The following is a 21,137-nucleotide window of genomic DNA, read 5'->3' on the forward strand; positions in this document are numbered from 1 at the left end:
TAGCTGCCAATTTAGAATTTTTATGGCCTAATTTAGCATGTTTTCGAGTATGTAGCATGAAAAATTCAATTTAACATGTAGCATATTTGTTAGCCTTTTTCTGATAGGTCAACGATTGTGTTTTGTTCAAAAGACAAAACTGCATTAGGAAGGACGTTTTAGTTTCTTCCACTCCGCCGCACTGCTTTATCGACGTTCGAGCTCCCACCTTATGTTAATGTAATGCTGGGCGTAGACACTTTGGACAGTCTACGTCTGTCATTGGCGATAGACAGGAAAATCCGGGAATTTCAAAGCCGAAACTTACAAACCTAGATCAGGGATTGTTGATTTTGTTGTTAGTTAGCAAGTAATTCATGCGTGGTGGTCAAATCTGATTCGTGATTACAGTTCACTAATAGTATTTTAATAATGACCGCGAAATATAGTCATTATCGCTGACGTTTACTGGTTTCAACGCGTCGAAAACTACTGCACAAAAGCATATAGTGAGTACTGCAAGTGCAACATTGTGACTAAAATCTACTGTTGGTAACATCTTTCGTGGTCGAAACATCATTAAAAGATCGAACAGAGACGGTTTCCAAACATAGGAGTATTCTAAACACGCGGAAGGCTTTAAACAGAGTAGCTATATTTGTACCTGAGCATGCTTCTATTTTGGTAAGAAGATTTATCGTTGTGTATGGAGGACATTCAGCGAGTCAGTCCTGACTTACGACCACACAGAACAAAAGGCACAAATACAATCAAAAATGTATTGGCATCATTTTTATCGATAATTGGTAGGCGACATTGGGTATCAGGAATACAGTACGTTAATTGATGAATCAACGGATGTTCCGGTGAGGAACTCAACACGTATAGCCAGGTATTTCAGCAAATAGTTGCTACCTTAATTGATTTATTTTTTGGTAGTTTACTATTGTAATGGCATTCAGAATATCTCTTAAACATTGGCCCATTTCTTGTATTTTCTAAACGTAGATTTGGGATAAAATCTCCCATAGTAGGCAGCATGCACGCTAGTGGTGGCAGAACATAACTGTAGAAATAACAAGATACTAAGGAATGGGAATTACTGTAATAATCTCCTCAGGCTAGGAGCAGGATAGCCGTTATAGTGACAAAGTTGCTAAAATTTACGTATTTTATGAACTTTCAGCGGACAAAATTCTGGTTTTTGCGGAAAAATTTTGCGACTTCTGGCTACTTTTTAGAGGGTCAAATAGAGCAAGGTTTTTTAGTTTAAAACTAAAGTGGGACTAACCGACCATGATTAACGAAATTTATTACAGTCATGCACTTCTCGTATTTTCAGCTTGTGATACTGCTAACTTTAAACTGCAATCCCCGGTACCAGGAACATTGTCAACCAGTAAACTCTATAGGGCAACACAACAGACCCTGTTGATAGCTGCAGCGACTGTAGCTGCAGTTGGACTGTAGAGAGATGAATACCATCAGATAATCCGAGAAACAGCGTCGGGCACTAACTGGGAATGTATTTAAAGTCGTACCCTGTTTCCTATTAATTTTTTAACAATAATATCTGAGCATTATAAAATGTGCGGTTCACAGTAGCAGAGACCTAATCCTATCATCGAAAATGTTTTCTTGTTAGTCGAGAAAGGAATTGTGGCCTGACTTGTTTAAGTTTAAAAATAACTTTTTACTGATATATCCACGTGCCTGGGGTATTTCCTTGGCCGCTTCGTCGATTGTAGTTTGTTTCGCGAGTTTCTGCAGTCCTGGGATTAACTGCTACTACCTCTTCTGAACGTCCTGTAGGCCTAGTTGCTTTTATGCCTTCCCAGGTACCAAAATATGACTTGGTTCTGTTACCACCTGTGACGTTTAGTTCTCCTGCAATTCTACCTGTGATGCTTTCTTATTTAGCTTATTTCAATTTCTTAAATTACACCTAGCACAAGTTATAAATTGCAAAAAAAGCAATTCGTGTTCACTGTCTACTATAAACCATTGCTACATCCTCAGTGTTGCTCCTAACAAATATCAACTGTCTTTACTTCCCTAATTCTGCTTCTGGGGAGGGTAAATTATTACTCCATGGGGAAAAACTCCACGCACGTACATTGTACCTTGGAACACCTTACACTGCCAGTATCCGCTGGACACAAACTCTTCGTTTATACTCGCATAATGCAGTCTAATGCGATCCAAAACGCTCCGTTGCTTCCAAGAATTTTCTTACAACCTACTTATTATAACAATTTGTCGATTTATATGCAGCTATCTTAATTATGAAGAAAAATATCTACGTATTCCCTTAATCTAGCACTAGCACACAGAAATACAGAAGTGGTTTCATTTTTAATGAGATTTGGGTATGAAACGAAGTACTAGTGTTTCGGTAGGTAGCTTACATACTAAGAAAGCTGTCGACTGATACTTATCTGCTTTCAGCAACGGTCAGCAATTTACATAGAAGTAATATCGGGAAAAGATGGTAAAGGTTTTGTGAGTCTCGTTCAGAGACGAAGTTCTGATGACAGAGTGAAGTAAGTTTAACATTTTACCGCAAGTGTAAATGTGTAAGTACGCTCAAGTGAGCATGTTTTAATTCTTTAACTGCATCTCAGCATTCTGTAGAAATCGAAAGTGCTTTTTGGCAGCTACTGCAATTTATAACGCCATATTAAGTCCAAAATACGGTCGCATTGTTTATTTTGAATGTGCTTCTGCTCTTCATTTACCAATGCACAATCGTTTCGCAGTGTTTGCGCAGACCAGCCGCTCGGCGGCACTGCAGTATCGACGTTGCATAAAAATTGTGGGAGCTTCGTTACTCAACGATGAGTGCGAACAAATAATTTGCCGGAATTTGCCTTTTGTAATGTCATTCTCTTTACTTATATCGATATGTAGCAGTTTTATTTCTTACAGCTATTTACAAATTTTTGATTGTGTTACGATGGTTAGTGTGTGGAATTAATGCTATTTATTAAAAGAAATTTCTACAGCCAGAGCTATAGAAAAGCGCGGGAAAACTACGTGGAGTTCGAACATTGGCTGAAACCTGTGCCATGTAACTCAACTAAAGCCTGTGGTAGCTATTGCCAGTCCGAAATGTAAGCAAAAATAATTACCTGAGGCGGTTGGAAGCGAAAAAACGGAGCAAAATATGAACTAATTTCTGAAAATATGCGACTGACATTTTCTCCAGTACCAGTGAAAACGCGTAATTTTTGTGCAAGAACCAAATGGACAGTAGCTTCGTACATTGCTGAACATAGCTCAATTTCCGACATCACATAACTGGTGTGTAAAAGATGCTTTAAGCATTCTAAATCTAAAGATGACATGAAATTATATGGAACCTAACTCACAGAGCTAATGAGCTACCTTCTAGCACCTCATTTTAAAAATGAACTTAAGTGACATAGGTGATCGAAAACAGATTATTAGATGAATCAACAGATTTAAGCATCAGGAAATTTCCCGGGGTCGTCAAGATATTTTGAAAAAAGTAGCGTGTGTTTTTAGTTTTGCAGTCGCTGGAGAGCTCTGGTGCCGCTGGAATGGTATCATTACTGATGCGGTATTTAAAAGTTCATGACCTCTAACTACGATAGTGCAGCTGTCATGACTGGTTATGGGCACAGCATGTATGCAATTCTCAGAATGCAGCATCACCTTCCACATCTGGTCTTTATACATTGTGTGTCGTTCATTACAGCTGGCAGTAGCGCCCGCAGCAGAAATCACTGCCACAAAACAGTTTGTGATCCGTGAACCCAACGCCTGGTTCTCATAACCGTCAAAGCGCTAAATTGGTGTATTGGGCTCAGTTTGCTGTTGCTCAGTGTCGAGTGCTGCTTGCGTATTTTTGAAGCGGAATTTGTATCAGTGAGTTAACGGTTTTGTGTGAAGGTTAATGTAGTGATGATTGCTGTACGTCGGGTGGTTTTCTTATTAAGTTTAATCGGTTGTGGATTTTTGTTCAGGAATGGATATGAAAGACAAGATCAATAGTTCTCGTTTGAGGGCTATGATGGGGGACACAGCTTTAAAGCTGATTAAGTTCTTACAGCTTTTTGGCCTAATTGCCGAGGTGGTGAAGTGCGGTGTGTGCCGTGAAGCAATGAAATTGGTTAAAGTTCCGGCCTCTCGGACCAGGGACGGTTATATGTGGCGCTGTCGCAAAGACGACATATGGCGTTCCATACGGCGCGGTACCTGGTTCGAGAAGTCTAGGTTGGGCTTGCGCGAGATTGTACTTGTTACATATTTTTGTTATAGATCCCCACAGAGTTTTTGCGCGCATGAGACTGGTGTAAGAGGAGCGTTCTAGATTGGTATTCCTTTTGTTGTGAAGTGTGTTGGGAATTTATTAAGTACATGGGTAAGTTGGGGCGGCATGGGGTGGTTGTTGAGGTGGACGAGTCACAGTCTGGGAAAAGGCAGTATGGGAGGGGGAAGTCTGTGGCTGGTCTTTGGGTGTGGGGGGGCTGTTCCGGGGGGTGGGGGTTCCGAATGTGTTTTTAGGGTTGTGGAAGGGAGGTCCAAGGCTGAATTAGTGGGGTTAATTGAGGAATATATACAGCTGGGGTCCACAATAGTTTCTGATGCTTTTTCTTTTTATAGGGGGTTGGGTGAGAGGGGATTTAATCATTTAGTAGTGAACCATAGTTTAGACTTCAAGAATTATGAGACAGGGGCTTGTACTAATACAATAGAGGGGATGTGGGGGGGGGGGGGGGGGTTAAGTCAGTTCTTGGGAGGGGGAAGAGGCGCTCTTCCAATCTTCAGTCTCATTTAGATGAATGCTGTTGGCAGAAGAGTGTCCCTGAGGGCTATTGTGTTGTTTGGGTTTAAGGGCTGTGGGTAAAATGTATAGGCCGAAAGTGGTTGGTTAGGGTGGTCTGGGTAGGTGGCTGTGGTTCAGGGTGGGGTGGGTGGTTTATTTTGTTAAGGTGGGGGTGGGGGAGAGTGTTTTGTTTTAGTTGTGGAGGATCTATTTTGTTGAAGTTTTTGTTGAGTTGTGTGTGATTGAGATTTTTTGTTGCATTAGGTTGTTGTTTGCGGGCTTTTATTTTGGGGTCAGGGGGAAGGTTGGGTCGATTGGGGGGGGGGGCTTGAGGTGTGGGTGGGTTGGGTTTTTCTTTTGGTTTAGTATTTTTTCGTTGGTTTGCGCGTGTGTGCTTGTGCGATTGTGTGTGATTGTGGTGGCCAATCTAGTTTGTGGGGCTGGAACTTTGTGGTAAGTTGTCATTTTTTGTTCTTGGTGTGTGTGTTGTGTATTGGGGTATAGAGAAGTGTTTCATTGAAATTTGTGGCTGTGAAGGTTGGTATTGGCATTGGGAGATGATTTATGGGATTGGGAGCTGCTATTGAGCTATATAGTTGGAGGGAAGTGTTCAATTTCAATGTTTGGTGGAGTATGTTGGGTTTTGTAACAGGAGATGGGATCGGGAGCTGCTGTTGAGCTATATAAGGTCAAGGGAAGTGTTCGATCCCAATTTATGGGATCGGGAGCTGCTGTAGATCTATGTAGGTCAAGGGAAGTGTCCGATTACAGATAATATTGTGTTTTGTGGTATTTGGTGAGTTTTGTGATGTCTATTTTTTCGTCGTTTTGCGTGGTTTTGTATGGGGGTGGGTGCCTAAATTTGTTTATATTTAGTTTGTCCCCACCCAAAAACCCCCAATTTCCGACGCTTGACCCGTTAGAGTCATTAGGCTTTTTGTGAAACGTGTGTGTGTGTTTTGCGATGTATTTTCGTCTTTATGATACGTATGTAACGATTTTATATCCACCATATTGAAATTGTCGTTTATGGTCGTTTCCGCCATATTTGTGACGTCATGGGTCAAAGCAGACGGGCGTTATCGGACGCTTCCGTATTTCCAAAATATTTGAGCTAATTAACTGAGGCGATCCACTGTTAAAAATACCCGAAGGCGTGTGACAATGTAGCAATAGAAACCATCAGATTTTTTTAATGGAAATTATTAATACTACTATGCTATTTCAAACGTGTGATTTTTTTTAAACATCATAACTGCGCACAGGGAACCGGAAGCAACTTCTTGTACACAGTAACTCTTCAGTGCTAGTATTAAGTACAAATAACAACGAAAATCATTTGAATTTAAAATTAGTTCTTACGTTCACTTTAAGATGTCCATGGCAATAAAGACGTTGAATCTGACAAACTTCTATGTCCTGGGAGGGCGGCGGGAGGGGGAGGTGGGGTGGGGGGGAAGGGCGGGGTACGTAGATACGTATACAATCTATTTTTCCAGAAATTTTTCCGTATCTGCCAGCACTCTTAGGCGCAAAGAAGAAAATCTTAACTACATTCATTGACAAAGAATAAAATTAAATTCCACTTACGCATGCATACCCTTGAAACACTACAGGGAATCTGTAAATAACCATGTGCATTCTTTGAAAAATTGTTCCTAAAATATTTAGGGTTTAATCTCTAGGTCCGAACTGTAAATAGTTAAGAGCTAAAAACATTCTCTGTGTATATGTTGTGTTTCACTGTAAAATTTCTTTTCAGTATAAACAAGAGCATGTGTGCACAAATAAAGTCATAAAAGTGATTTCGCTGTTGCTACTACATCCTTACCACATTTTAACACTGAATTAGGTGTGTTTAGCGCCATGAATATTGTGAAAAATAAACTTCGGAACACAAGCTCTAAGAGTAAATTCTCATCAGAAAGTAACTCAACGTTAAGAACATAAGTTGCTTGATTTATGATCTCCCAGATGTTATTAACCACGTCGATAAAGGAAGACAAAAAGATACTTGGGCTTAAACATTAAAGTTAACAAGGTTTGTGATACTGAAGACTTCCTATATGATTTTGAAATTTAAGTAAAACATTTAACTAATAATCGTTTTCTTTTATGAAAGCGTAGCGTAATATATACACCACATCATGAAACAAAGGTCAATCAATGCACTCATTGCGAACAAGATTTACTGTGGGACCAGCTGTGAAATCGTAAAAAATTGGCCGTTCCATATATTTTTTCGCTATTTCCGGGTTGGTCTCATGAATGTTGAAATAAGATCATTATCAGGGCTTTCAATGCAAGAAGTTCAAAATGTCACATCGTATATATTTTATTTATTAATAATATGTACAAATTAGAAATATGAAATTTTAATAGCTGAAGGTATCCTCTTGTTTCAGTTACTAAACCCGAGACACGAATAATTTGTAATTTCGGTTGAGTGGAACCTGTAAGAATCTTCCACGAATTAGTTTCAGATTTTTGTAACTGTGCATGTTTGAAGTGATTTTTGACATTAACGCCCTTTCAGTACAATATACCAATAATTAATGTGATTTTTAGTCTTTCATACTAAGTTTGTAAAATATCACTAGAGTAACAGGAAAATATTAAAAGTATCTTAGTACATTATCTGGCAATAACCAAGAGCTGAAAATAACTTCCTGCTCAGACACCTTTGCCCTTAAGAAAATTTATCGACGTCTAACGGATTTTTAACTTTTTTACAGAACTAGCAGAACTTTTAACACCGGCTGCAGACTTTAAATTCTAGGCAACGGCAACATTGACTAGGAGTAATTGAAATAACTGCCCACAGTGCATGGCGCGATCTGTTTTACCCCGCTTTTCGACCACGATAAATTAACAGAGCAAAGGGACTGACCATCTGTAAGAGTACAGTTCACGAAAATAAGTGTCAGACTACGCACAATCTGTTTATCGGAGGGTGTCCTTCGGTTTCGTGCTATAGGAAGACAGTGATCAATGCGAATTCGGGCGACTATGGAAGCAACTGTCAGAAGATGCCTGAAGCTATTTTTCCGTAACAGTTACTTCCGGCTCAATTCTTTGTCTGGGAGTTACAGGTACCACTACTGGTAACTTAGAAACTTAACTGCCCTGGACTGCAGTAGGTCGTAGTAAACGATATCTCCAAACATCTGGGTTGAAGTACTTTCGTACTTCTACGGAAATAACCGCCTGCCGTCAGCGGATGACTAACTCTTCTAGTGTGTAGCGCAGGGTCGTTTGTGCACCACTACCTTATCCCCTTTTCCTGTTTCACTCCAGAATGTTTCGCTGTAAGAACGATTGCTGGTAAGACTTTATAATATTTGTACGTTCGTGGGTTTTTCGCGATAGGGTATATACGTAGAAGCAACATATTACTTGGCGCAGATGAAAAACAGAAACCTGAACTTCACAAAATGTCTTGCGAGGTCATCAAATTTAAATCTATTAAAAATTTCGCACGCAATACAAAAAACAATGTTTTAAGAAAGAACTTGCTAACATGTTTTTAAAACAGACTAAGAAGTGAATTTTCTCCTAGCCCCATGCAGATTCCTACCTCATACCGACTGCCCCGAAAATCGGTGCTTCTGAATTTTCTATAGATGTGACCATAGTTGTAAAATTTCAAACCAAAAATGTGGTGAGGATGCAATGGATAACAGCAAGGAGAATAGAGAGTAGCTGTCATTGAGAAAAATCACAACAGTTGCTATCATTTGCAGCGCAATAAAATAGTTAGTGATTTAGGGCAACTACTCGTGCATTCATCGTTTATTACATGTGCCCATTTTTATTTTTTTTACAAGTATTGCCACACCTATTGAAACTTCACAAGAACAAATTTTCAAGACCATCCGTATGGTTCGTTTTTAGCCTATTTTCAAAGTGGTTTTAAAATGCTAAACGGAAGGTATGCGACACTTAAGCCTTGGAGAAATGTAATTTGTCACCCACACTTAAGACCGTATCGGTAGCTTAAGAAATTTTGCCGAAATCTGGCAGTTTTTCGAATCTCGCTGAAACTTACCACCTCATTTCCTCAACTGGAATGTCCACTGGGATAAACGAATCTCATGTTGCGTTTATTGTATATGTTTTATCTCATGGCCCTACAGCAGCAGAAATTAACCTTCGAAGTTTGCCTACAGTATTAGTTCACACTTGCAAAGGCGCGTCTAACATTTCGCTTTTAATAGTTCTGTGACAAAACTTATGATTTGTGTACCAGCTTCGAAAATTTACTTTTAATAGCACTTGACAACTTATGTTCAGAAGATACGAAACACTGGTAACCCATAAAAAATGTAATAGGCAATTTATCAGCTAGGGTTATGGCACGATTCAGCCGAAATTCCAGTCAGTTTTAATTATACTTGTAACCTAAGCTGAGGAACTGCACATATCTACCTGTGCCCCCGTCGCGAATTTGGTAGTAAAATCAACTTACTTATAACAAAATTTGTATAAACAAAACATATTCATGACAACCTATACTTGGAAATAACCGTCTGGCGCATCTACTGCACGCGGGGCAATTTGCTGCGTGAAGTGGGGAAAGGGCAGAGAGGCTGTTGGATTGTCAGACCCAACCGACCGCCAGACGAAAAGAACGATCAGGAAGCGTCCACGCGTCCAATTTATTGGACGACCGATAACTTTGGATGTGTTTAGAGCCCTTTATTGAGGTACATACGAACCCATGTTTCCTTAAATGCACTCTGCAGTACATTAGAAGCATCGTAATCATTGATGGTGATAATGGGATGTCAAATTTAATGTTCCGTAAATAATTTTCCCACGTTATACGAAGTCTATAAATTTAATACCCTATCACTGATTACGAATCTGGCAGCAGCCATCTTCCGAATATGAACTCCGTAGTGTAACATTCGCACTGTGCATAATAATTCACATTATTCCAATACATATAATACACGAAAATCAGTATGTATCTTTAAGCCGATTTCAAGCTAACAGCAAAAATCTTATTTCACAACGAATCCTTACATGTATGATACAGAACCCATCATTTAATCAACTGTGTGAAAACTATGACGCACGCGGCAACAAATTCTTATGAAAACTATCCAAAGGAGCTCCACTTACAGTGCTAAAAATATTAAAGCTACGCAGTAACTACAAATACCTTCTCATGTCGCCGATTACCAAGAACGTCAGTGCCTTTGCAATGCTATCAACCACGCTTGCTGTATAATGGGTTCCAAATAAGAAATATTATATATACAATGCGAATTCTTACCTGTTGACGTCTTCCGGCACAGTCATTAATTTTACCTGCAAAAGTTTTGGTGCGTTTCTCCAACGGCGACAAACGTCTAATAGCAGCGAACGCTGTTAATTTGCTATAGCTTGATGTAGTGAGCTGAAACGATTTTTTTCTTTGTTTAAATACGTTAGAGTACAAATAATTTTTTGAAACATGCCCATCTTATACTATACTCACAGTCTAAACTTCACTATTACGTTATCAGTCCATATAAAACGACGTTACAATGAATTACTAAATGTATTAAGCCTACTGCTGAGTATCCGGTCGTGCTTACCTGATTTCATCGTAGAGGTGCTCCTTGCGAATCACCAGAAGATATTTAATATTGTACCGTTGGTGCCAAAAAAAAAATTGTAGCGCGAGGAAGAAGGATATTTAGCTACGACACTCTTCCACAACGTATCTCGCGACACACTACATGATATTTGTTGTTTCTCTCACGCCCGCCCTGTTCGACTCAACTGAACGACTCTGTACCTAAACGGTATAGATCGATCCGTACTACATCTCGACCGGTATATCTAAAGTAAACCGAGTCGAATATTGACAATGTGTATTGCACTGTAACTGAAACGATCGTGTATTTAAACAAAACTTACTAGTAAGCAGTAAGTGAACAAATTATCCAAATTTAGTTCTCAGATATGTAACAGTAGTTAGGAATATTTCCCTTGGAATGGCATTCCTGGCAGCCTCGGCTCGTGCTGAGAAAAAAAGATACCGATCTCATCAATAAGAGCGGACGACAAAACTTCGAACCTTCGTTTCTAATCACAGTTTATGCTGTACACTTCTTCGAAACAGTACTCTATTGTTTGTTTTCGGGTATGTACGCTCAGTCTGCTAAAAATTATGGGTTCTTCCAGCCGGTGAGACAGAGGATAAAGTAGTGGGATTCGCAGCAGATGTAGTAGTTCACCCGGGGAACACATAAAAGAGCGCTTCACCACATCGAAATCGATGAAAATGAAAAATTATGCTGTAAACTGCTCAGCGTAAAGAGCAGCAGATCATTGGATTTACTTGTTCTTTTGATACTGCCATGCAAACTTGTAAAAATAACATCAGCGGACAAATAATTACTATAATTTTGGCGGACAGAAGCCGTACCTAACTATGTCTCGTGAGTTCTCTGCTGTACCCTTATGCTGTTGATTCATTGTGCAGCATTCTAACCCACCTAACACAACGAGAGTAACGTCGTTTAAGCGAGCCGGTAGCCTGCGTTGTCCACTTGAAAGTTGCCAGATATTTGTATAAAGTACGTGGAAGACGTCGGATTGGCATTAGCTCGGCAGCAGGCAAACCACGCACATGACTACACGGAATGCTGGCTCGCGATATGTATAATTCAAACTGTGTCCGTGAACAAATGGAAATGGAAATGAGCGTTTGGCGCCATTGGCCGGGAGGCCCCTTGCGGGGCAGGTCCGGCCGCCTTGGTGCAGCTCTTTATTACATTCGACGCCACATTGGGTGATCTGCGCGCCGGATGGGGATGAAATCATGATGAAGACAACACAACACCCAGTCCATGAGTGGAAAAAATCTCCGACCCAGCCGCGAATCGAACCCAGGCCCGTAGGACGGCAATCCGTCACGCTGACCACTTTTTTTTTTTTTTTAATTCTTTGTTGGTCTCATTTTGTTCGTTGTATATGATCGGGGCGGACGTCTCATGACACCCGTTCAGGTTGTTCGCTGAACCGTTCACTCAGTTTTTTTATTACAGAGGGTAGCTAAACCCTCGACCGAACACGCTGAGCTACCGTGCCGGCGATATATATCAACAGGGACAGGTGAAAATGTGTGCCCCGACCGGGACCACTCAGCTATCGGGGTGGAGCGTGAATAGAATAAAGAAATAGAAGCACAAAGAGAAGAAGTAAGTTGATATAAAAATCAATAAAATGTTCGTAAATTTCATTACACTCCTGACAAAGAGGAGGACTGAGAAAATTTGACAGATTCATGAGGAATGGCCGCCGTCTTCATGTTCCAACAAAATTGCGTTAATCTGAATAACACAAGAGGAAACTCAAGCCCAGACGCAAAATAATACATAATTATATCGTTTTCAGTACGTTCTCCAGTTGAACTGTGATCAGCTCACCCGAATAACGCGAAAAAAGAAACTTCTGCGTAAACTTCATCTGTCTATCTAGGATTCAGTGTGTTACTCTTTACCCAACAGAAGATACTCGACGAGCTCATATCAGATGTAAATCAGAAATGTACAATATCTATAAATTCAAAAGAAAAACTAAAAACATGCATGATTCTTGCAATTTGTCGGTCACTGAAGAATCCTGTTAACTGCAGGGTATCCAGATAATGTTCATTGTGAAGAGGTTTCTCTTGGTATAAATAAAGATAGCTGCTTCACAGTCACGGAATATTCCACTTTTAACAAAAATATGAGCAGGTCTCTAACAGTACGAGACGATTAGCAGCTGCTTAATACATCTGAAAAAGCACCACTCTTTTCTTTTTTAACGCAGCAGCATTCCTCTTAATTTTTCCGTATTCAATTAGTCGTAGAATGAATATATATATCTTTTAAACTATTTAATGTGGCTGATGGCTAGGAATGCCACCTTTCAAGAAATCCAGTCCTGGACAACTTCTTGGTCATACGGAGTGAAGAAAATGCTAAAAGTTTACTAGGAATCTCATACGCAATACAACTAACATGCTGTGTCTAGAATTTATAAACATATCAAAATTAGGTGTTAATTTTTCGTTAATACAAAAATAAATACTGAAGGTCTTCTCCTATCCATTTTTATTAGTGATGTATGGATCTGCCATTTAAATATTGTAAACGAACATTTACAGGTAATGTAATGAATTCAGTTCAAGGTTCAGAAAAAATAGAGAGATAAAAACTCTCGAAGGAAATGTCCAACAGTAATACGATCAATATTTCTGAATTCGTATTTTGTGTTGCTCTTTGGTGCTTTCAGTAGTCCTTCACTGTCCCCGCTCTCTTTCAGAAAATTCAAGATTTCATGACAACTTTCAAAAAAATTCACTTTCATTTGAAGTTCTGCGTTCACTAAGGCCAAGGACATTCACTTTCTTTCATCTGTCCCCTGCTTCTTCATCATATTGAAGATTAATTTACGTAGTCTATAATTTGATGAATTGGTCAGAGATGAAGGAATTGTAATGCAGAGAAAACTAGAAACAAGTATCCATTTATTAATCCAGTTTACGCGTTTCGGCGATAGTGACCATTAAAAATGGATACATATGTAATACAAATATATGGAGGCACTTAGTGTTAGCATGTAGCAAACAGACGATACGTCAGATTTTATTTTTATTTACTCGTGTCCAGAACATAACATACATATATAGCCGATAGACAGCAATTTACAAACAATTAAGTACATGATTAAATTCCATATGACGTTAATTTACAAACAGTTTAAGTACATGATTAAATTCCATATGGCATCCTAAATTCTGCCGCTTGAACTGCTGTATCGTGGGCGATAACCAGATCATCCATCGGGCATGGGGCTGGGAGGTTCCTACAGTTGAACAGGTGTTGATGATCTTGCTGTACGCCACATTCGCATAGTTCATCTCCTGGAGAGAAACCCCATTTCTTCAGCTTGATCTTGCATTCGAATATGCCAGTTTTCAGCCTGTTGAGGACCTTCTATGTCTTATATGGGAGATTCTTCTTTAAGGTTGTTCGAGTACTTCTCTGATGGTGAGTTACGCCAAAGCTGTATTCGACGATTTGCAGGTGACGTTTAAAGTGGTTTGTTGAACGGAGGAAACTCTTTCTTGATCTTAAGCTTGGATGTTCATCTTCACATCCGAACAAGGGGTCTCTTGGATCTGTCTCCTGTTTCCGCTTCTCTTTTTCAGCTGCTGTCCTTCTTCTGATACGTGGAGATGCTACGCCCATGAGATGATACATTATATTAATAGGAGTTGCCCGCAAGCAGCTAGTGTCAATGCGTCCTGTTCCATTAAGGGCAATGTCCACTTGTTTGGCATGGTTGGAGTTCAGCCACACCAGTGCTGCATATTCAGCAGCGGAGAAACGTAAGGACAATGCAGATGTGCGAAGATCATCTGGTTGTGCGCCCCAATTGTTACCTGTCAGTTTCCGAATGATGTTATTCCTAGCATGTTATTCCTAGCAGATACTTTCATTTTTGTGTCCTTGCAGTGGACTTTGAAGGTGAGGGAACGGTCTAGCTTTACTCCCAGGTGTTTTGGGTTATCGCAGTTGGTCAGTTGTTCTCTCCAGGTAATGTTTACGTTCCTTCTAGCCTCTCTGTTCCGTAAATGGAAAGCACACACTTGTGTTTTAGAGGGATTTGGTTTCAGGTAATTGTGATCATAACAAGCAGACAGTATTTGAAGACCTGTAGTTAGTTTTCCTTCCACCTCCTCAAAGGTTCTACCTTGGGCAGCAACTACTGTATCATCTGCATAGCTGAAAGATCTTGTGACAGGTTCGATTGGTTGGTCACTGGTATAGATATTATATAACAATGGGGCTAATACACTTCCTTGTGGAATGCCATTATTCTGTATCCTCCATCGACTTCTTTTGTTTTGTAGAGTAACAAAGAAGCGTCTATTTTGTAATAGACATCTCATAAATTGCGTCGGATGATAGTCTTTCGCAACAGCTTAGTTCTTTTCTAATAATTTCTTATGGTTGATGGTGTCATAGGCGGCAGTGAGGTCGACGAATGCAACACCAGCTACCTGTTTGCGTTCGTAACCGTCTTCTATATATTGTGTCAAATTCAAGATCTGTCCACAACAAGACTTCCATGGACGAAAGCCCGCCTGTTCTCTTATCAGTGTTTGGTCAATATGTGCTGAGATACGATTAAGTATCATGCTTTACAGGACTTTATAAAGATGACACAGAAGTGATATCGGTCGGAAGTTTTTAGCGTCTGTGGGCTGTTTTCGAGGTTTCAACAGAGCCACAATTTTGGTTTTTCTCCAGATATTTGGTATTTGCAGTCTTGAGGCACATATGTTCATCGTGTCTAGAATGCACTTCTTAGTCGTTGGCCCAAACATTTTTACTTGTTCCATTCTTAGGCCATCTAAGCCAGCGGCTTTGTTATTCTTCATTGCGTGTATTGCGGTTTCTATTTCTCCCAGAGAGAAAGGTGTGCCAGTATAGTCGTTCTCTTCAGGAAATCTTTGATGTCTTTGGCTTACGTACCTTTTCTTTATTTCCCCATACGTCAGATAATTACAGATAAGACACATGTCGCAAAATGGAACCATATTATACATGAAGAACAGAAACGTTCAAATTTTACAAAAGCACCAGTTCAGATAAAAACTAGAGGATTACGTAGTTACGTGGCTGACTTGCAAGGAACATGAGCAGACTGTCGGAATTCAGATTGTGTGTACAAAAAGGTGGAAGGGCATGGTCGCTAAGTAGTGCCACAGTTCATTCATGCTGACAATCAGCCCCATCCAAGAAGAACAAGAACAACACAATTAGCTATTTATAAATAGTCACCAACGACATTGCATGATCTGCATAGATAAATGGCACTAGCGCAATGGCCAAAAAGTTAAATTATTTTAACATATGATAGATCGTTGGCCAACGTCTGAAACATTTTGTATAGAGAAAAACGAAGCAACATCTTTTTTCTTACACGGCATATACTCAATGAATAACCACCGCTATGTTAATTGTCAAATTATAATAGCAATAATCATTAGCAAGGGACAAAAAGGATAAATATAACAGAGGGCATATTACGGAAAACGTAGGTACATAATAAACACTCATATGTAAAAACCAATAATGCCATTTACAGTGCCAATGGATAGCAGTATTAAAACAATACAACGGTATACTGCCCCCTCTCCTGTACGAGCATGCCTAACAAAGCATTATGGTGTGCTAAACAACCTTCAGGTCGAAGACAGCTTTCCTTTACTTAAGCCTACATTATTAATGTAATTTCCAAGAGCTTCTTCTCCTTTTTACTGCGTAACGTGACATGTTTCGCTTCTCTGAAGGCTCTCCTTTTACTGATCACGAGGAATGAATGATGTTTTCCCGGCGTGACTCACAGAACATGTATTTTGAGGTGTCCAACCTTATTTGTGATTCTATTTTTCTGCACAACAGTTCGATTACTGACGTGCCGTCACGAACTCTTGTGGGCAATGATCTACAGCAGGACTTTACTGACTGGTCCTATTCGATATTTTTAGTACTTATTGAGTCAGTTCCTGGATGTCACTGTCCTAAAGCAGTACTTCTCAAGAACACTCGAAGAAATCACAACAAGTATATCGTATTAATATGTAATTTAATTATCAATTCCTCTAACAATGGTTACACAGAGAAGCACTGAATGATTATAATTAAACTGACGGTGTTCCGAGTGCCGTAGTGCGTGCTGTATACATCGCATGACGCTGAAACAGCGTAGATATGTTTATTAATCGGTGCACTCACGATCCTGGAAAAAATAATAATTCCACTTTCTGCCACAAGGTGAAAATATAACGCTGTACTAGTCAGAATGTGTTTCCTGTCTTGACGTTAGTATGCTGTTTGTCCTTCGGCAACGCATGTTGATTTCTTTTGTGGTGACTATTGATGTAAGGGGTTAAGGAGATTGAAGTTTTCCGTACGAAACACAATGACTATTGAGATGAAAGATCGTGCTCTGCTGGTAAAGTTGTTTGATCAGAACGATAGTAATAGCAGCGCTGCATCGCGGCAGCATCGCCGAAGAGGCCCCATGTCAATAAATGGGCTCATGAACATGATCAAGAAATATGAATAAACATATGAATTAGGTGGTGCAGCAGGGAGACGGAGGCAGAAAGTAAAGGAAGACCAGATCCAGGATGAGCAGAGATACCGTACGAAAACGACAGGTAGAGAGATCTAAATGTTAAGAGTGTAGTAGTAGAAAAAAATAAAGACAAGGAAAAATAGTTTTATAGATAATGTAAACTTAATTCATATTCAGAACTGAAGAAAGGGATAAAAAAGTTCATGTACTTGTAATTCTATGTGTAGTGGTTCATTATTGTAATCAGTAAAGTAGACTATGATAAATAAATAAATAAAAATAATAGAAGGAAATCATATGGGACAGCATCTGTCTATTTTGCTTTTTTCAGCTAATTATGATCCGTAAGCACTTCACAATGACATTCGAATCAGTTTCCCACCTAAATACGTTTCCACGCCACACGAATTTATAATGTAACACAAAGCTAATTCGAAACAATCACGCACATGCTCTTACACTGCTACAATGTAGGCACCAATATTGCGTGACAGTCATGTTCAAATATGAGCCGTCCGTTGTAGGTTCAACCATTTTACAACTTTATTAGTCTTGTAGTTATTATCGATTCAAATTAAAAAGTTCGATGAACGAGGGAACTAAAGTTTTCACGTAAAAATCGACTTTTAATGTTTCCGAGTGCTGTTAAGAATAAAATAGTAAATCATTTATAATATATAAACCGAGCTACCTGTAACTCAGTGTGTAGTGTTCTAGTTTCATCATTCCAAGTTGCTGATCAGATACTCGCTAATGTAGATTTGTATTTTGTTTTATTCAATTTTTTTTATTTATATCAAACTGAAATCTGAATTCACAAATATTGGAACATAGTTATTAATAAAAACACTAATTTTATTTTTAAGTTTAAACCAAAAAAAACACGAGTATTCATATTAAATTAAGTTTGATAGAATCATCAAGAGATGTGTTACTGATAAAAGAGAGAAAACTGCACATATCAGTACAACTGTTCAATCCCCAAAAAAAATCAAAAAGAATGTTACTTTCTATTTGATGTTCTGTATTAATGAAACAAACCGATTTACTGCAAATACCTGTATTTCCATGCAATTAGTTATTCAATACAAAAATATATTATTTTATTCAGAAGCTATGATTTAATACGATGATAGATGTATAAGAGTTACTTTATTGTTGATCTTAGTTGGTTGGCAATTGATAATGTCACTGTCGCAAGTAGGGCAGCACTGACAGTTCTGGTTCAAATCGCTGATATCAGCACTTTTGGTGTCAGCGCTCCAGAATCTGCATTGATGTCAGCACATTCTGGTGTCAGTGTTCCCAGAGTTAAGGCAACTGTCCTCTCCCCTTCTCATTATAAAAGTCCAACTGTCTCACATTCGAGCTCTGTACATCATAATTAAATGATCAGCATGAATTGTCATCAATACAGAGCAGCCATTGCATACATCCAGAATAGAAAGCAGAAGAAGACTGTTAGATTTGAAAGTAAGTATTTGTCTATCAATTATTTATAATAATATCATAATTATTCATTTATAAATATATTCCTTTACACTTACATTTTGGTGTTTATTTTATTTACAGAAGCAAGATGTTCCTTATCCAGTACTAACAGAACTGCAGGTATTGTCTGTGCTATCACAGCAACATTATCAGTTCAGAAGTGGTCTTCCTGATTTATCAAACCTGCTGTTCAATTGCTCTGTACCACCACAACAGCAGCAGAAGCAGCTGCTGCCACTGCTGGAGCACTCCTAATCTCTCTGAGCCTCGGTTAAGTGCCAACAGAATTCTGCTATTCACCAATACATGTAATGTGATTGTTAGTTGATCTAATCGTGTGAATGCTGACCTAGAACTGATGTGACTTTGATGTAATAAATAAAGTAGAAGTTGTTCAAGTGTCAGGACTATAGTGCAGTATTTATAGTACAAATGGAGCAATTTGTGCAACATGAAGAATTACAAGGGAAGAAGATGATAACCCATCCCATAAACCTATTAACAACGATATATTTGGGAGGAAGGTTTCAGTAGTGGATATTTATGAAGAAGCTGTGCTTAAATGAACCTCAGGGGCATGTGGATTTACATAAAACATTCAAGTGTCATGAATCTAGATGATATGTACTGGATGTTACTGATTGCTATAGATGGGCTGAACCACTTTCAGGGGTGCATACTATGATTTTGTAAACTATTTGTGTGAAAGTAGTGTAAATATGCAGCAATCAGAACTGTGTATAAACGTGCTTGTATTCAGCCACTGCAAAAGTGTGCATGTGTAGATCCTGTAAGTATCAAGTCCATAGAAGCTGCACTCAAGGGTGATGTATGTTGTGTGTGCAGGTTTCAACGCCTTACAGGATGAATTTAAAGTATATAGAAGGCCATTATCCGCTAAATATTGCAGAAATTAATGATTGTAACAGTGTATATATGTAAATGAAACAAAATACTTCTTACAAAGTTGTTCTTATTTCTCCACATCATCCCCTTTCTCAGTATTCAGATGTAAACAAAGAGTAAAGAAAAAGGTGTAGCAACCATGGATTAGTGAGTAAAGGATCTGATTCCTAAACAACTATAAAGTTACTAAGCTCCAAGGGTACACATATTATCACTATTTTCAAGAAACAAATAAAATAATTTATATATACAGGACTCGCTGCGAGGAAGTAGATGAATGGACAGTGGACACTTCAAAGCACGTGACAAGCTGAGAATTAGGGTTGTACAGGAAGTATGTCTGGATGACCAGAGTGGTTAATGCAACCACTCATATTAAGCAGATCTGGGTTCAAGTCCCAGTTTGGCACAAATTTTCAGCTTTCACCATCAGATTACTTTGAAGCCCATTTGTGGCTGGCATTCATTTTTCCTTCCAAAGAAACAATGCATTGTGGAAAAATTATTTATTCTTCCTTTTTTACAACCCTCACAGACCAGCTTAATAGAAGAAGGACAATTTGTCTTGCAATAACAACATAATGTTTATGGCAAGGCTCATACTTAGAAAGAAGCACACACATCTAAACACTTGAGGCAGCCAGTTAAATCTGAGTGAAATATAACATGAAAATGGTGTAAGTTGAGTAGGAACATATAATAGTCAATAACGTTTAAACTACGACATCTTGCTGTAAGTTTCCTATAAATTATTAAAATCACTTTACACACATTTCTATATTTCAGATTGTTATATTATGTTATGTTAACTGGGGTCCTAGAAACGATGGAGAGGCTCCATCCCCACTGCAGCCGCAGTGGTCCACAACCCCACAACTACTACTGCAGACCACTTCACCCCTCCGCCGCCCCACACCAAACCCAGGGTTATTGTGGGGTTTAGCCCCCAGTGGACCCCCCAGGGAACATCTCACACCACACGAATGTATCCCCTATGTTTGCGTGGTAGAGTAATGGTGGTGTACACGCACGTGGTCTAGGGGTAGCGTCTTTGATTCATAATCAAAACGTTTTCGGTCCCGGGTTCGATCCCCACCACTGCCTAAATTTTGATAAACAATCAGCATTGGCGGCCGAAGACTTCCGGCATAAGAAGTCAGCCTCATTCTGCCAACGGCCTTGTCAAAGAGGGCAGAGGAGCAGATAGAGGTTCAGGGCACTCTCTTGTCCTAGGGGTGGGAAATTGCCCCTAAAGGCGGAAGAATCAGCAATGATCAACGACATGAGGATGCAGAAGGCAATGGAAACCACTGCATTAAAGACACGTAACATGTATCCACGAGACATGTGGCCTGTAATTGAAGAAGTGTCATGATGATCTCTCCATTGGCAAAAGATTCCAGAATAGTCCCCCATTCGGATCTCCGGGAGGGGACTGCCAAGGGGGAGGTTACCATGAGAAAAAGATTGAATAATCAGCGAAAGGATAACGTTCTACGAGTCAGGGCGTGGAATGTCAGAAGCTTGAACGTGGTAGGGAAACTAGAAAATCTGAAAAGGGAAATGCAAAGGCTCAATCTAGATATAGTAGGGGTCAGTGAAGTGAAGTGGAAGGAAGACAAGGATTTCTGGTCAGATGAGTATCGGGTATTATCAACAGCAGCAGAAAATGGTATAACAGGTGTAGGATTCGTTATGAATAGGAAGGTAGGGCAGAGGGTGTGTTACTGTGAACAGTTGAGTGACTGGGTTGTTCTAATCAGAATCGACAGCAGACCAACACCGACAACGATAGTTCAGGTAAACATGCCGACGTCGCAAGCTGAAGATG

At 39.4% G+C, this 21,137-nt stretch overlaps 1 long non-coding RNA gene across 1 annotated transcript in view; it reads right to left on the minus strand.

Moving 5' to 3' along the window:
* LOC124771062 overlaps positions 1–10,523 on the minus strand; it is a 299,592-nt gene extending 289,069 nt beyond the window's left edge. Inside the window, exons 1-2 of the long non-coding RNA XR_007013279.1 lie at positions 10,357–10,523; positions 10,088–10,175 (exon numbers count right to left, since the gene is read on the minus strand). This is a non-coding gene — a long non-coding RNA (uncharacterized LOC124771062). The remainder of the gene's footprint in view (positions 1–10,087; positions 10,176–10,356) is intronic.
* Between the last annotated feature and the right edge of the window lie 10,614 nt (positions 10,524–21,137).

Source organism: Schistocerca piceifrons, unplaced genomic scaffold (assembly GCF_021461385.2).
Source record: "Schistocerca piceifrons isolate TAMUIC-IGC-003096 unplaced genomic scaffold, iqSchPice1.1 HiC_scaffold_885, whole genome shotgun sequence".
Taxonomy (NCBI): domain Eukaryota; kingdom Metazoa; phylum Arthropoda; class Insecta; order Orthoptera; family Acrididae; genus Schistocerca; species Schistocerca piceifrons.